The following is a 17,725-nucleotide window of genomic DNA, read 5'->3' as shown; positions in this document are numbered from 1 at the left end:
CCATTTCAAATTTTCAACAGAAATCCCAGTTATATTATGATTACTCTCACTTAGGTGAGCTGAAACAAAAATTCCTACTTATAATATGTAGTGCTATCTTCCAAGATTGACCTGGCAAGCAGATGATCACCTCTGGTAATTTCTATGATTTACCTAAAGTTTCATATGATACTGGAGGATTTTCATGTGAGAAAGAAAAATCATAACATAACACAAATATGATTACTAGCTTTCACTTGTGAAAGAAATATAAGGATGTAAGGCTAATGGCACCTAATGTCTGATGGCAAAAGAAAAGAGAAAGAAAATCTCCTGACCTACTGTTTTCTAACTATGTCTATGTAGCATAATAGTACAAGACCATAAATACTAATCTCCAGGGAAAACATGCTTTTCAATTATCCTAAATGTAAGATGTGGAGAAATTATAATTTGTTTTATGCATAGTCAACTTTACAAGAGAAAAGAACATGCATATCTAGGTAATAGGAATAAATCATTTGTCAGGGCACTGCTGTTTCTTTACCACCGAAGAAGCAGAACAATTATATTTAGTTAAAACATTAAACTTGTGTTTAATTTCCCAAACCAGCTAGCATTACTGGGGTTCTCATTAGAGAGAATACATAGGTAGTTTTATCACCTGCATTCCCAGAGTCCATGTTCTTTCTACCCATTTAGTGTTTAATCCACTGAATATCTGGCTTATATCATTACCTCTGTATGAAAGCTGCTCAGATCTTACCTTCTCAACGTATTTGTCCTTACTATGAAATTCCATAACCCCCTTACATCTTATTTAGAATGAAATTCTAATTCTTTCCCATATTTTAAGATAATACAAGATGTTGACCCAGCCTTTCCCTCCAGTCTTACTTCTTGTCATACTTTCCCTGGGTCTATAATGGGTGCTGCAAGCGAAATTAGAGAAAAATCATTATACTAATTTGTTATAACTGCCATAATAAACACCATAGACTGAGAGGCTAATCAACCAAAATTTATGTTCTCAGAGTTCTGGAGTCTAGAAGTCTGGAATCAAGGTGATGGTAGGGTTTTTTCTGAGATCTCTCTTTTTGGCTTGTAGAGGGTCATCTTCTTTCTATGTCTTCCCATGGTCTTTCCTCTGTGCAAGTCTGTGTCCTAATCCCCTCTTCTTATAAAGAAACCAGTTATAATGGATTAGGGCTCATCCATATGATCTCATTTTATCTTAATTACTTTTAAAGACCTTATCTTTAAATACAGCCACATTCTGAGGTACTAGAAAACAGGACTGCAAGAGAGAAATTTTAGAAGAACATGACTCAGCTCATAATGGTAATGTTCTTTAACTGTTGATGAATGTGCTCTGGGAAGTTTGGACAGGCCAAGTTAAAGTCATAAAGTACTCGGAAAAAGAAGACAAAAGAACTGCAAATTCATTGACTGATAGAAGCTTTGGACATGATAGAATCTAGAGCCCTGTGCTCTCAGCTTCGTAGACTTGGATGGAACATCTCTGGACCATTTTTTCCCCCCAGAAGATGATCTTCAGGGAGCCATGGGAGGAGAGCCAAGCAAAGCAGGACAGAGGTTAGTGTACAAGATCAGCAGGCTCCCAGGGCAGCTCCATGTCTCTTCAGGAAGTTGAGACAAACTGAGGGGTGTTTCTGGGGGAAACCACCTTTCATGTTCTGGTAAGAAAGTGAGTCTTGTGAAAAATGGCAGTGTAAGAAATCCTTTCACTTCCATTTATCATAAACTATCCAATGAAATGACTATGCAAATAGCAAGCAACATGAAGGATTAGGATAATATTAAGGATTTAGGAAAAATTTTAGGTGGTTCTTTGGAAATGTTTTTGAAGAAACAAACTCCACATTGTCTAGCTCAGGCAAAAACCCACAGGATTTAACATATTATTGAAAGGAAAATAAAATATGGAAAACTTAATGTTTGGAAAGATTTAATGAGGCTGCCCCAAGCATAACAATAGAGGCTCATTTCTAAAGTAACTATTTCCTCATGTGGGAAAGCAATAAACAAAAATAAGCAAAGATAAATAAAAACGATGACTAAAAAAAAAAAAAACTAAAACAGCAAGATAATGGGTTCTACTAGGCCAGTGACTAAATTGTCCCTTTCAAAGAGGGGGACTCTTTAACTATTTATTGCTTAAAGCTGGAATCTAGATTTATTTATACTGTTTGTAGAGAATTTTGGAACATTTATTAGAATTGATGTTTTCTCTTAAAAAGAAAGCAGCAGATCGAAGACATATTCTCTCTAAGTGTGTTAAAATTCTATAATAAAAAAAAGAGTGATAAAATCTTCAGATAATAGGACTCCCTTTTAAGTCGGTTTAATTAAAATCACATTATATACAAAGTGTGTTGTAATTCCACCAGAGAGTTTCATCCTTTCTTGTGTTGTTATTACCTTTTGTCCTATCTAGCTCTAGCCATGATTAGATTAAGACATATTTGATGGAAGATAAGCCAAAGGGTTAGAATTTATTCTACAATTGTTCAATTCATTTTACAATTTAGAATTTATCCTACAATTCTCTTGGTCAACTGGGAGCACACTCATGGCACAGGCATCATAGTAGAAGCATTGAAGGTTTTGAAGCTGAGATTACTACGGGGAAAATTTTAGAGTTTTTCCTGAAAAGAGTGAATAGAAGTTTCTAACTCTGAAACTCACTTAGGAGGAAAGCTGACCAACTATGATATCTGAACTGAGCAACAGTGATTTGTACATGTGGCTGGGATGGGTGCCTTTACCTTTAGCATGAGAGTTTGAAGTGCATTCAAACTCTTCATTGACTATAAAGTTGAGATACAAATATAATTCTGAGAGTAAAATGGTTTCTTCAAAATATTTGCAATAATTAGGCATACCCTGAGATTTATTTGCAGAACAATTCAAAACCTAGGACTTGTGTATTAATCCCTGTGTGAATTTGATCTATGGGGAATTTTTTAAATTGCTCTTCTGACCTAATTTATGCAGAGCTATCTCATAAGAGATAACACAGGCTGTTATAATATTCTTTTATTAAGACTTTTAAATCTGCTGTTGAGCCTTTCTATCAATGCTTTCGATGGGCTGAAGAGTTATGATACAAGCAATTAAGGCAATTAAGCTCTCCTAGACACAATGTTCCAAGAAATTATTTACTTACAATCAAGACAGCATGAAATCTATTTTCCTCAATATTGGACACGTGTTATCAATAATCATACTTTTCAAACAATATGTATCTTGAAATAAAAAGTGTCTCCTGATAGTCTAATTTTAATAACAAATTTATGCTTAATTCCACTGAGTTTTTTCATTACCATGTAGCCTAGACATGCAATTAAAATCCTGTCAACAACACATCTTCCACCTTGCACATGAATGACCTTCAGCAAATCATTCATCCTCTCTGTCAGTGTCGTCATCTTTCTGATAAGAAATTAGACACGGTCCTCAGCAGTTGCTGTGCACTGAAAATAGACTTGGTTTCAGCTGGTCTGGGGACAACCGGAGCATCTCAATGCTCTCTAAACTCCTCAGGTGATTTTACAGTTCAGTGAAGGTTGTTGCATCACCCAACTGGATAATGTTACACTTCTAGTTTCTAGATTCAACAGTATTTCTTATGTAATGATTGATCATGAGCCTTTATTATTGGAGATTAAATTTGCAAAGTTTTGCCATGGTGAGACTTTGGAAGTGAGAATTGGAATTGCGCCCTGCTTTCTCTGTGAGAATCCTTAGGAGCTTGTGTGTGATGTTGGTAGAGGAACCTATGGTGAAATAAAGAAGCAGGATGGAAGAGCTGACTTGAGAGTATGCTGTGGATTCTGGGGCCTTTTGGGACCCTATAATAGAGATCATTGAAACAAAGTGGCAGGATCAGTACTGAATGATAAGCTTTATACTTTTCAGGTAGGAATGACACCTGAAAGAATCTGCTAACCCTAGAGTTGACTTGGAAAAGTGAACTAAAATATATGAGAAAATACACTGACTTTTTTTAAATGAAAGAATACAGGCCTGTAAAATCAAAGGAAAATATACAATATAGTTAGAAGAGAAAGTAAAAGTTTCCCATCTCTGCCAAATCCAACCTGCTATTTTTTAGAAGTAGCCACTGCTTGCACTTCATTGTGAAACCTTCCAGATGTTCCTTTTGCATAACAGTCCTATAAAATATTCATGAAATCTATCCATTGGTTTGTTTTTAAAAATAAGATTAGAATCATCATAATGCTGTTCTGTGATTCTTTTTTTCCTCATTTACTGAAAGAACATATGATATATGCCAAACCACGTAAAGGTAGCTTATTCCTCCTTTAAATGCTGTTCGGGATTTTTGTTGAAAGGATGTACCATAACTTAATAAACTAGTTCTCTCATAGTGGATATTTTTAATTATTTCCAGTTCTTTGCATCTATTCAATATTCAGTAATGAATATCCTTGTTCATATGTTTGTTCAGTTGGGCTATGATCTCTGTAAAAGGATATCTAATGATGTAAAATTCTTGGGGAAAAAAGGATTTGAAGTGCAAATAAATTTTCAAACTATCCTTTCAAATTGTGATATCAATTAATAAAACCATCAAAACTATTTGGAGTTTTTGTTTTGTCACAACTAACTAACCTGGAAAATTATCAGTGTTTTGGAGCATAATTATTATTTCCTATCTTTAATTTGCATTTCTTTTATTATCAGTACATTTTTTAAAATAAGAAAGTTTACAAAGAGACTGTCACTCACCTACCTACTAAAAGATATTACATAAGCTTCTAGTTAGGTGGTAATGAAAGAAAACATCTGAAAGAATATATTGGAGGAATTTCAGCAGAATGCAGGCATTAATTTGCATTTTCTAATCAGAAATGCATTTATTTTTCCCTTTGTCCTCTGAGGATCTCCAATTAGAATATTCAGCAGGAGAAGGCTGAATACTTAGATTTAACAATAGTTAAACAGATTCCTTTCTTATGATTCTGCTCCATCTTTCTAAGGTGAAACATTTCAAACAAAGTAAATTTTAATTTTGAATTCAGATGGCTCACTGCTGAAATCATTATGAGCACAGTGAAAACGGGAAACTTTTCAGAATATTTTACCTCTGTAGACAAACTGGCACTTTCAGAGAATACTGGCAAGATGGGAGCTCCACGCATCATTCGCATTACCTCCTTTCCTCCTCCTCCAGCCTTGGCAAAGCCAAGGTTAACAAATGCCCTATATTGAGGATGGCCCTCAACATGAACTTCCTGGACTGGCTGGCAGGCACCATGTTTACCAAAATGATCTGTCCTGGAACATTTGCTCTCTCACCAGGCTCTCCTTTTCCCTTTTTCCTGTCCTCCTTTCTCCTATCCTTCCAAGCGACTTGCCATTTTTTTTAACACACCCCCACCTCCTTGTTGCAAAGAGCAACCTTCCTCAGCCAGTGCACTGACACATTTGTCTCAAGGGACATGGTCAAGGGGAGCCCTCATTCCCCTGCATCCTCATTCCCTCTCTCTTTCTCCTCCATCTCAGCACATGGCCTGTGCTATCGGGCTCTTTCCCTTTGTCCTACATTAGTTGATCACAAATCTGGTCCCTTTAGTCAACCGTGAATGTCCAAGAACATGCACTTGGATCAGGCCACTGCTCTTGGTGCCAAGCAGAGAGGAATGCATGATGAATTATGAAACCCTTTTCTGGACAAGTTTAGATTTTCTCGTTCTGCTAGGGTACTGGACCAATGAATGGGAACATGTGTGACAAATCAAAATATCCTTCATGGGAAATGCTACTGTGACAAACTGAAGACCCGATGAAGTCCCCTCATGGGTGACCTGAAAACAAGTCATTTCTTATTTATGTTTTACATTTAGTGATTGCTTAAGACTTAGTTAATAGAGTCCAGGCTTGATTTTAAAGCACCCAGAATGAACTCCGTCTCTGTTTGGTCTTACCCATTATCACTCTGTGAGCTAAATATCTGCTGCTGCTCGTAAACACATATACCAGTTTGATGAGAAGGCTTAATGCTTTCATCTGTTTTAGACAGAAAATGCTGTCCCCCCCGTCCATGCCTCTATCTTTAGGGATTGGCTGTGCAGGACTCGCTTTTATGCTGCTGGAAGGGTTTTCATTCCATTCATGTGGCACTCTGGGGCTAGGTTTTACACAGACAAGTTCAGCCACCACCAGGTTTTCTCCCTCCCTTTTCTTGTTATCACAAGACTAAGAGCCTAGATTTGTTAAGCCAGGCATTTTTAGTAAGAGATATGAACTTGTACCCGGAGCACTCATCACATTTCTCAACACTCATGAATTATTCAACTTAGTTTTCCCCCTGTGCACTAAGTACAGATTCTCCTTTACTCCCTTTCACCAGAAAGGAAGAAGAGCTTTCTCTTCTTCTTTTGTATATTTCTCATTATTATTATTCTTTTTAAAAATGAATTGTTTGTCAGCATTTTTAGACAGCTTGACACATACATTTCACACCAGAGATGGCTTTGTCCTAATGGTTAAAATCCAGCACCTCTATCAATTGTTACTTTATGTTACCTGATAATAGGATTCAAACACTCTAAATCCATTGAATAGTTCTCTTTGGCCCTATCTTGATGCACCATTTAGAGAGAGAATAATTTCATAGCATTTGGCTTCATGCATAGTTGCTATTTAAACTTAAAAAAAAACAACTTAGTACATAATTGCAAACTTTAATAGGGCATCTTGTGTTTGATTTGGTAACTCTATTCTATGCCTACTACTGTATTATAACACTTGTCTGTGCCCTCCAAACATAAATAGAAGAAAATAGTTGAATAGGGACCTTGTAATAAAGTCTAAGAAAATTGTAAACTTTTTGAAGCAAAGGACTATATTGGTGTCGTTCCCTATTGTATCTCAGAGCCAAGAACCCCGGATGTGCTCCAGAAGTATTTTTCAAAGGAACAAAAACATGATAAATATTGAGCAAATTGTTCCTCATGTAAGTCTCTGCTTTACCTTGGATGATGTCAAACTCTTTTCTGAAAGGACTAGATAGTAACTATGTTAGGCTTTGTAGACTGAATGGTCTCTGTCACAAGGATTTAATTTAACCAGCATGACAGGAAGCATAGACAATATGTAAACAAAGAGCATGGTTGTGTTGCACACAACTTTATTTATAAAAACAGGTAAGCGGCTGGATCTGGCCTATAAGCCAAAATTTGCTGATGTTACCCACCCATAGAGCCAAGTCTCCTTTTATAATGTGAATGGGATGCTGATCTGTCCCTACTGCTTCTGGGTAGCAGTGGTTGTGTGAGAGCAGCAGAGTGAGTTGTGATGACAAATGAAAATCTCCTCTCTGCCTACAACTCCTTATCCACCAACAATCCTGAGAAAATGTGCAAATCTTCCCTTTAATCGACAGACTTGTTAACAGTCTTAGGGAGCCTTAAATTAAGGATTGTCATTCAAGTATCAAAAATAAACAATAGCACCCGGGCCAGTAAGTATGGCCCAGTGGACTGATATGCAAATCACGGGTTTGATTCCCAGTCAGGGCAAATACCTAGGTTGTGGGTTAACTCCTTGGTAGGGGCATATTAGGGAGGCAACCAATCAATTTTTCCCTCTCACATTAATGTTTCTCTCTCCTCTCTCCCTTCCTCTTTCTCTAGAAAGCAATGGAAAAAATGTCATCAGGTGAGGATAAAAAAAAAAAAACAATAGCAAATAGTATCAGAAATCAGTGAGTGTTTTTCATTTTTGTTGTTGTTGTTAATAAAAAATTAAATGGAGATCACAGGGAGGGGGACAAATCTCCTTGAGACCACTTTATCTCAACACTTGCTTCCAGAAAGTATAGTTCCTCAGGGGAATGGGCCAATGGCTCTCATGCTAATCTCTCTAGGGGTCAGATAGCGAGTAGCGATTCTCTGAACATCACCCACAGGCCCTGGGCTTCCAAATAATAGATGTCTAGACACCAAAGTCTGAAGCCTCATGAGATATCTGGAATCAGAAAGCAGTGACTCACTAGTAGGTTCTGGTTAGTATATGAAACTAAGGGAATCTGAGGGAAGCTTCTCTCTCAATCATTTGAATTAGCCATACAGAGTGAGGGCAAACACTGTACAGAGTTAATTTTGAGAGCAGTGAGAGAGGGGATTCCTACCACCGTGAGGGTGACAGCAGGCAGGGCACTCAGCAGCCCGATGTGGGGTTGGGCCTGTGGCGGCTGAGAGCTGGAAGCCCTGCCAGCCTGGTGTGTCTGCTATCAGGGGTACACTGGTGCAACCTGTCTGACCAGAAAAGAGAGGGAATTTCTATAAACACAGCTGCTACATTGTCTTGTGCAGATGCAAATTAACTGCAAAGACAGAGGCAACAAGTAAAGGGGAAAGAAAGTTTTTCTTGGTGAGAAAGGATTTATTCGGCATCTCTAGCCACTCCTTTTGTGCTTTCCTTTTCAAACAATAATTTTTCTCTACTCGATTTAACTCTTTACTTGTTCAGGCAGGAAGTGTTTTCCTCTTTAATATATGTCTCTCTCCTTTTACACTGGGGAAAGACCTGGTTTTTTTATATAAATGTTTTTCATACGTATATGATTTCCTCCCTTGTTTTATTCATGCTCCCTTCCCTCTGTGAGCTACCCATCCCTCCCTCAGCTGCTCTTCATCCTTAACGATTCAGCCCAGACCCTACTTCCTCCACCACAATTCTTTCTCTGTGCATACGTTTGTCATTGCATCTATGAAATTATGTGATAATTATCTATTTGTGTGAGTTTTCTGTCACCATCCATAAATGTTATGCTCTTTCCATGGACAGCCTTTAGTAAGACAAATGAGATCTGAAACTAAAGCTCATGGAGGTTAAATGTGACAAAAGCTAGAGAGGTGGGAAGTGGCAGATGGAGGATTCTGGCCTGAATATTCTCCCCAAACTCCTGCCTTTTCAGTTGTACCTACTTTAAAAGTTCAGCAATGCCTAGCCATCTGCAGCAGACAGCTCAGTAAGAACAATATTCAGTCCTTTCTCTTGAATTTTTCATCTTTTTCCCTATTTGCACTCTCCCAGCCAAGGCAATGGACCATCTCGTTCTTTGAAAACCATTTCCCAGTGGAGCTGATGGAACATATTCCCTGGTGCTTCCTGGATCCTTCTTGCTTTTTCTCATGGGTCTCTCTCATGGGATGTATCTCTTCTTCTTGTCCATGTCCCAGGTACCCCGTCTCCACAGGCTAATCCCTCTCATTTGATCTCCTATATCCACAAAACCCCAGGAAATGGGGATGCTCTGTTCATCCCTCTTTTTATCACACAGAGCTGTCACTAGAACAGTGTATCATTGAAATTGTCTTAAGGGTTGACTGATATTAACATAGAGATTTGGGTTTCTTCCCACGTCAAGAGAAGCCGTGTAAGTAACCCATGATTATTTCTAACTTGCTGGTATTCCTAGCACTGCCTGAGAGAATGGAATCATAGTTCATTTTACATGTGTGCACGCAAGCATGCACACACACACACACACACACACACATACACACCTGATATCACTGACCCCAGAGGAGAGCTCCATAGAGTTAGAGTTGAGATGTATACAGGCTGACACTGACAACAGCAACTGGAATTTAGGCCAACATCCAAAAGAACTCTTGCAATGATGGAAGTATTTTATAACTGTGGTGCCTGATACAATAGTCATTAGTCCCCTTGTGTCTCTAAAGCTCTTGAAAAATGATTAATGTGATGGAGGGAGTATCATTTTTAGGTCATTTAACATATTAAAATTAATCTAAATTTTAATAGTCACATATGGTTAGCGGTTACCATATCAGACAAAGCCAATTTTGAGCATCTGCTCTCGTGGTTTCAATATGGGAGTTTATATTACTCTTAGTATTTGATACTTGAGTGATAACAGACAGAAGGTATAAACTTAATTTGATTCTTAGAATACCTCTCCATAAGCTTTCCACTCGAGAACAATTTTGACAACAATTCTTGAGGTAGCCTGAAAGCTTGATAAGCTTTATGAAAGAGGAAAAGTTCAGTGCGGGAAAAGAAATTCCCAAGCATAATCCATGTACTTCAAATATTTTCCACAGGCCTTTAAAAATTGTGTTGTACATATGGGGAAGGGTATTTCTACTTCATGTGGAAGCTCGCTGGAGGCTTAGGAGCGGACAGATCCAGGGGCTGAACCTTGAGCTCCAGGGCCACTCTAGCAGGTGACCTGAGTAAGTCACTTTCTAGTAATCTCTCCAGATATCTGGTTCCTTACCTGTATATTAGAAATAGCAATATCTACCCAAACTACCCTACAGATTTTCTGAGACTATATGAGATAAAATAGAAGCAAATACTCAAAAACACTATCTGGATAACAGCTGTTGATATTTTAATTAATATTATCACTATTCAGTAATTCTTCCATAGTAATTCAGGGGGAGAAACAACTCTGTTTTTGTCTTTTATTGTAAAATAATTCTAAAAAAGGAAGAAATTGTATTATTAAGCCTACTACTGTTTGCTTTCATATTAACCCACAGAAATATTAATGTGTGTATCTTAGTGGACTCCACAGTAACACAAAGCAATCTTGTTTTGAAAATTAAATTTTATATGTGCCATTTTTGTGACTAAAGCTATTCAATTTAAGATTTTCCTTCTCTGTTTTCATAATAAAATGATATTTTAGAAAAAGCATTATAAGCTTTATCCTTCATTTCTCATGACTCATCCACTATCTGTTTTTCAATCTCCTGTCCTTTGGCCAAAGTCTCCAGTACAAGCTGCATCTCAATCTGGGGACGTTAAAGATTGGAAAAAAAAATAGGGAAAATCACCACATTTAATAAAGATGACTTACTCACAGTGAGCGTTATTGTTCTCATCTATGGGGACAATAATAATTTTAGACACTTAACTATTACTTTTTTTTACTGCTGTATAAATGTTTGTGTGTCATTCTCAAATGACATCAAGTTACTCCAAAGGCAGAAAGATAGTCACCCCCTTCTTATTTTCATTTTTGAGAGAATATAAGTGAATTTCCAGTTTCTTTTATTTAACCAAAGGAGTATTTTTTAAATAAGGAAGGCAATTTTTAAATTATGGTTCCTTATTCAAGATTTTTAAATTTAAATTTTCTACTTTTTATTTATATTTTCCAATTTTGAGGTTGAAATCAAAATATTATTTTGATTGACAAGGAGCATAATATTTTTTAAAACAATCCGTTTGAGTTTATATACTCCAGTGCATGTGAAACAATTGACATATAACATTATATTTGCAAGCATTTTATAATGAAAGTGCTATTTTTTTCTAAACACTGAATCAGAGAATGTCTTGTCAATCCAATTTCTGCCATTTAGAGGTATATTTTTCATACTTTAACATTCTAGCCAGGCCTGGAATCTAGATATTTTATGAAATTTTATAACCTATACCATAAAGACTTGTAACCAAAAGCTTTTCACTGTAAGTTCTCTGAAATGCAACACCATGAAAGAATAGGCCAATATCAGATGAAGCCATTTCTATGAGTTATACAAATTATGGAGACATGTTTAATCTTTAAGACGTATGTCAGTTGATCTAAGTCAGAACATGTGTGTAAGATTCCAAGAGCAAAAAACTAACATATGATGCTATCCCTTAACTTCAGAGGGAATCTGAGAGACAAAAAAATAAAAATTAAAAAAGTACAGCTGAACTGAATTTAAAGAAAAGAATAGTTGCTTTAATTATGTTCAAGCATTCCCAAAATTAATTTCTCGAAGCGATTCTAAAGTTTCAAGCCAGCTACAGCTGTTACTGCTCGAACCGCCAGTATGACTGGGAGTCTTGTAGCTGCAGGACACTGTAACAAGCATCCCACCTCGATTAATGCACAACATCCTTATATGATGTGGGTTATGATCCTCAGTTTGGACACGAGAAAACTGGAACTCAAAGAAGTTTGAATAAATGAGCATACAAGTCATCTTTAATTTTAACAATCAGAGAAAAGGTTAGATTTTTTTCCCCCCTGAGTGGTACATGGAGCTTGTGAAAGAAAGCAGCCAAACTGGGAGGGCTCATGTGGACACAGACTCTCTCACATTCCAGCTTTTGTATACCTTCCCTCCAGTCCATCTTTCCAGTTAAAATTTTACTAATTCTCCAAGGTTCAATTCAGAACTCGACTTCCTCTCTGATTTTCTAGTAAATAGACCTCGCTTTTCTTACATTCCCTTGTGTGTTGTTTACATTTCTTTTAGAACACTAGCAATAGTAATTGCATTAAAAATATTTATTGAGTGCTACCTTGCACCTGGTACAATAGTTAATTGTGGCAATGTCTAGCTCTCCCTGAACATAGACTCCTTGGCTCATTCATCTTTGTGTTCCTCATGGCATCTAGCAGAGAAACATGCTGATAGGTACTTAACAGATATTGGAGTAGAAGTCCATTCTGGCCATTCACTGAGCAACGTCTAACAACGTCACCAATCATTTTATTTTTAATAAAATTGATTGTAGATAGGTGACACACTTAAGATACTGTCACATGTATTGAAGGCTTGATAATTGAGGATCCCCCACAATTAGAGAATTAGTTATGCTTCAGTTGTTATTGTAAACTGCTTGGGAATGCTACCAATATTTATTGTGAAGGTCTTTCTTCTTTTAAGAGTTTTATTTCCATTCATCTGGGAGGGAAATTTTTTTACTAACTCTTTGACACCTTGTAGTTCCTACTTGCTTTTTATGAGAGAAAGCATTTCAGAGCTTTTGTGAGCTGTAATGGCTGAAGATGAGAAAAATAGATTTGAAACACCTAGGAACAGGAGCAATTAGGTCTAGAATGAATCAAAATTATATAAAAATATGGAATCTTGAGGGTGTCCTGCATGTTGCAAACTCACAGACACACTTGACTGTAAGCCAGCAATCTATATATTCTATATATTATAAAGTGGTTTAATTGTCAGGAATATCAGGAGGGTCTTATTATGTGTGTGTGTGTGTGTGTGTGTGTGTGTGTGTGTGTGTGTGTTATATAATACGTATATATATTTAGACCAGAAAAGCATAGTAAGAATCTTATGAAAGTCATCTGCAAAGATCAAACATTAACCATGGTCCATAACAGGAGCTGTGGCATTTAATAATTAGAATTATGTTCAAATGTCTATGTTTAAGATAATCATTTTTTAAAGTAAAATTTAAAAACTTGTTGTAAATGTAGGCACATAATGTTGGCATTTATGTCGTCTGAGGCCGATATCTCACTGAAAATTGTAAGGTGTAGAACTTTGGCATTTTCTGAAAAGTATAACATGAGATTACTCATGGCTGTCCTAATCAATGTAGAACATCTCATTTGACAATAAACAGGTGACTAAGCTTGGAGATAGATATTGATGCTATGTTTTCAGCCATAAAATTATAAACACTTCTTGGCTAAGAATATTCTTCTCTGACGAATAATAAGTGTTGGCAAGGATGTGGAGAAAAGGGAACTCTCACGCATGGTTGCTGGGAATCCAGATTAGTGCAATCACTGTGGAAAACAGTATGGAGGGTCCTCAAAAAATTAAAAATGGAAATGCCTATGACACAGCAATTCTACTTCTGGATATATATATGAAGAAAGCCAAAACACTAATTTGAAAGAATACATGAACTCATGTTCACTGTAGCATTATTTACAATAACAAAGATGTGGAAGCAATCCATGTTCCCATTAATAGACAAGTGAATAAAAAAAATGATGGGGCATACATACAATGGTATGTTACTTAGTCATAAAAAAGAATGAAATCTTACCATTTGCAACAACATGGATGGACCTAGAGGGTATTATTCTAAGTGAAATAAGTCAGTCAGATAAAAGCAAATACCATATGATTTATATGTGGAATCTAAAGAACAAAATAAACAAATAAACAAAATAGATAGAGACTCATAAACACAGAGAACAGACAAATGGTGCCAATGGGGACAAGGTTTGGGGGAATGGGTGAAAAGGTGAAAAGATTAAGAAACAAATTGGTAGTTAGAGAATAGTTTTGGGGATGTGAAGTACAACAAAGGGGATATAGTCAATAATGCTGTAATAACTATGTATGGGGCCAGGTGACTGAATATAATCAAGGAGAACACTTTTCAAGTGCATTAATGTCTAACCACTGTGCTACACATTTGAAACAAATATAAAATAATGAATATGGGCTGTAATTGAAAAATAAAATTAAAAAAATTATTCTCTGTTGTTACTAATTTTTAGTTATTAAACACAGGCTTTAAATAATAATGGTAATCGCTTAAATTTGAATAGGGTTTATAAATTCTTCAAAATATTTTTATCTGGATTTTCTCAAGAGGAAATTAACATTTATTTAAAGTGTTAATGGTGTAAGGAAATTTATATGTCATTTCTTTTTCATTCACAGAGAAACTCAGAGAGTTCCTGTTATCTCTGTGGTAAACATTAGAAAACAAACACGCATTTTGAACTTTAACTTTACCCAGCTAATACAGGGCTGAAATGAGTCTTAAACTTAGGTTTTTCTGATTTCAAACCTTTTGTAATTTCCCCTTGAAAAATGATAACAAGGAAGTCTACTGACTTGCCCACAGTCATCATTTATGGTCAATTAAAACCCAGAGTTCCCATCTTTTAGTTGTTACCATAAACTCTAGGTTTAATGTACATACGTTTGAAAGTCAAGATTAATTTTTACTATTTAAAGATTTCCCTTTTCTTTCAAAGGTTAAGTTTGATTCTGATAGGAAATCTGCAACCAAGGACTGCTTACCTAACTAGAAATTCTATAAAAGCCTGAATCAAGTGTCTGAATAATTAACCTGAATGATATATATACCTTTTTTCTTTTGTAGTCATGCTATATACAGTAAAAGTTACCTTAGGCATCATGTTACTAGTAGGAGAGTAGTCCTTTGAAAATCTGCCCCCTTTGAAATACCCTAAGATTACATAAAATGCAATTTCTGGGCTCTAGTACCACCCTGATAATAGTTGTCACATAGAGTTAAATAATTTCTAATTAAATTGTCATCTCTTTAAGAAACAGGAATTATACCTTCTTAGCAATTGCTTTCCTGCATTTCAGATATTATATAAATGTAACAATATGCATATCCATAGAAATTTGTTAAATAGAACTCTAGGAGCCAGCAGGCAAATTTACAACCCATTCTCTGGAATGATAAATGGCAAACTTCAAGGACTCCAGTTCCATACAAGCAGGTTTTAATGATAGCTATTTTATGACCAGGGAAGTCTTAAAAGTAGCAAATTTCATTTGAAGATCTAGTTCCTTCTGTCTTAGCTCTAGGAGTACAGCCTGATCCTTAGAATTGTGTAAACTTCTTCCTTAGACTTGTGTAAAATCCAAAAATAATCTATTGAGACCACTGAAGTCATGGGAGTTAATGTTAGGTAATAGAAACCTTTCAAAAATTTCGAGTTCCAACTCGCAGACAAAACTGAATACAGACTTCTTTTTTTTTTTTTTTTTTTTTTGTGAAGGCCATGTGTTGTCTCTCTGCAGGTTCAAGGAAATCAACTACAGGAAATGGAGATATTTACTCAGCTAAGCACAGCCCCAGGTAGCATTTAGTAGATTAGTGCTGCAATGTCCTAAATAGTACGCTAGTGCTTGAATGAGTCAGTGTGCCTTTAAAAATACCTCACACCCAGGGACTGCGTGGGTCTGGCTAAGTAAACATTAGCAATATCATATGATTACAAAAAATAGCCAAACTCTCAACAATCCAGGCCAAGAAATCTGGGAGACATTGGCTCACAGGTTGCGTTGTTGGTGAGGGGACACGTCAGCATCAGCCTACACACAGGAGTGATTTGTCTTACTTGCTTAAGAGCACACAATAGACACATCTCACTGTTAGTCCCTGAATGCCCTCTGAGGGTAAGAAGCTGAACCTAGGAAGGGTCACCTATTTGTGTCTCTTGCTTGTTTAAATGTTAGGGTGACAGTTATTCAAAGATCTTTGTCTTATAATTAACATTATAATGGACAGATTTCAATGAACAGATTTCCTCTTTTGCCTTGCTTATATTTTGGAGATGATAACTAAAAAAAATATTAAACTTTACATTTAATCTTGATGACAACATTTCAAATGCTAGAAATGTGATTAGAAAAAAATGGGATATATAATTTAGTTAAAAAAGAAATGACTTTTTGTCAAGATAAGATTGACAGGTAAGTACAAAAATGAAATTGTAATGATGAGTGAAAAGTTTTAATACAGGCATGAGTTTGACCAAAGCCCTCATTCTAGAAACATTTCAGAAAGGTGTCTGTCTGTTGTTATGTAAATTCCAAAACATCTGTTCCGTGCAACAATAGGGGGTGCTTGAGGTCTGTACTATAACAGGGTACATTTTGCTTTATCTTCGAATTAAGAGAGGCCCTGTCAAACAGGTCCTCCTTCCAGAACATAAATTGCTAAACTCAATGAAACACTCTGTGGGAATAGGTATAGTTTATCTGGCATTCTAAGATTTAGTATATTTCTGAATAATTTCTCAATGGTTTGCCGAGATTTAAATATTTTGCCCCCTCTTCAGAAATTCAGATATTAAGTATACATTCAAGTTTAATATTCTAAATATAACATTCTTAAATTAAACCTTAAATATACTCTAGAAGCAAGATTTAAATGTTTGTATAGTTTATCCTTTAAATAGATTTGTGAGTTTGTTTTTTAAAAAAATATGACTACTCATTCTTAAGAATTAGAAAGGAATGGATCTTTTTAAAAAAAGCTTTCATAGAAAACATTAGACAAAATTATAAGATAGTTTCTTCTCAGTCAATCTGAGCAACAAACAGAATTAAACTCTATCTGTTGTGTGTATTTGTGTGTATAATATCAATGATCTTAGTTTTTTGAAAACATGTTTTCCCTTCATAATGTTATATTTAAATGGTAAAAAACAGCAAAAGCACCCAGTGCTTTTAGTGAGACTAACACTGCACAGTGAGAGGTCTGACACAAAGGAGATAAAAGCTGGAAAAGAAAAGGGAAAAAGGAATGGACTCCTGTACTTGGTGGATGATGTCGCATTTGTCATTAGGAAAGAAGCACATACGCTGTGTCATATGTTTCATGTCAAACTGGTCGGAGACTTCATTTTAAACTGGAGTGGGGTTCATCGGGAATCATTGTACTTCTGTTCTTGTGTTCAAACTAGGTTAATATTATTATTATTTTTAGGTTTCTCAAAAGGGGAAAATATGCCATCTCTTCACAGACCTACAGGGAAAGGTATGGAGATTCGAGGCACAAGACTCTAAACAGCCAAATTATGTCATAGGTACAGAACTTGTTAAATATGAATTGAAAAATATGTTCAATTAGGAGCTTTCCTTTTTAGGCATAGCGAGCAATGATCATTTTCGAATATAGAAGTTCCTATTTGAAGACAATCATTTATATCATGAATGGACTATTTTCTTTAAAACATAATTTTCAGGTTTACTATTCCCAAGAAATGTATCAAAGTACATATTTGAATGGCTAAATGTCAAGATTCCTGCTTGGTTTACCAGAACTGTTTTTCACTTTCTGCAAAATCACAGATGGGTGTAAATGTTTCAGTAAATGAGATGTTCCATTAGGTGAAACAATGAGCTTCTAGCTTTTATGCTACAACACATTTCCAGGGTCAAGCCCTTTCACTCTT

The sequence above is a fragment of the Pteronotus mesoamericanus genome, unplaced genomic scaffold (assembly GCF_021234165.1).
Source record: "Pteronotus mesoamericanus isolate MK-2021 breed Mesoamerican mustached bat unplaced genomic scaffold, CSHL_Meso_final contig_56, whole genome shotgun sequence".
In the NCBI taxonomy this organism is placed as follows: domain Eukaryota; kingdom Metazoa; phylum Chordata; class Mammalia; order Chiroptera; family Mormoopidae; genus Pteronotus; species Pteronotus mesoamericanus.
This window is presented reverse-complemented; position numbering follows the sequence as displayed.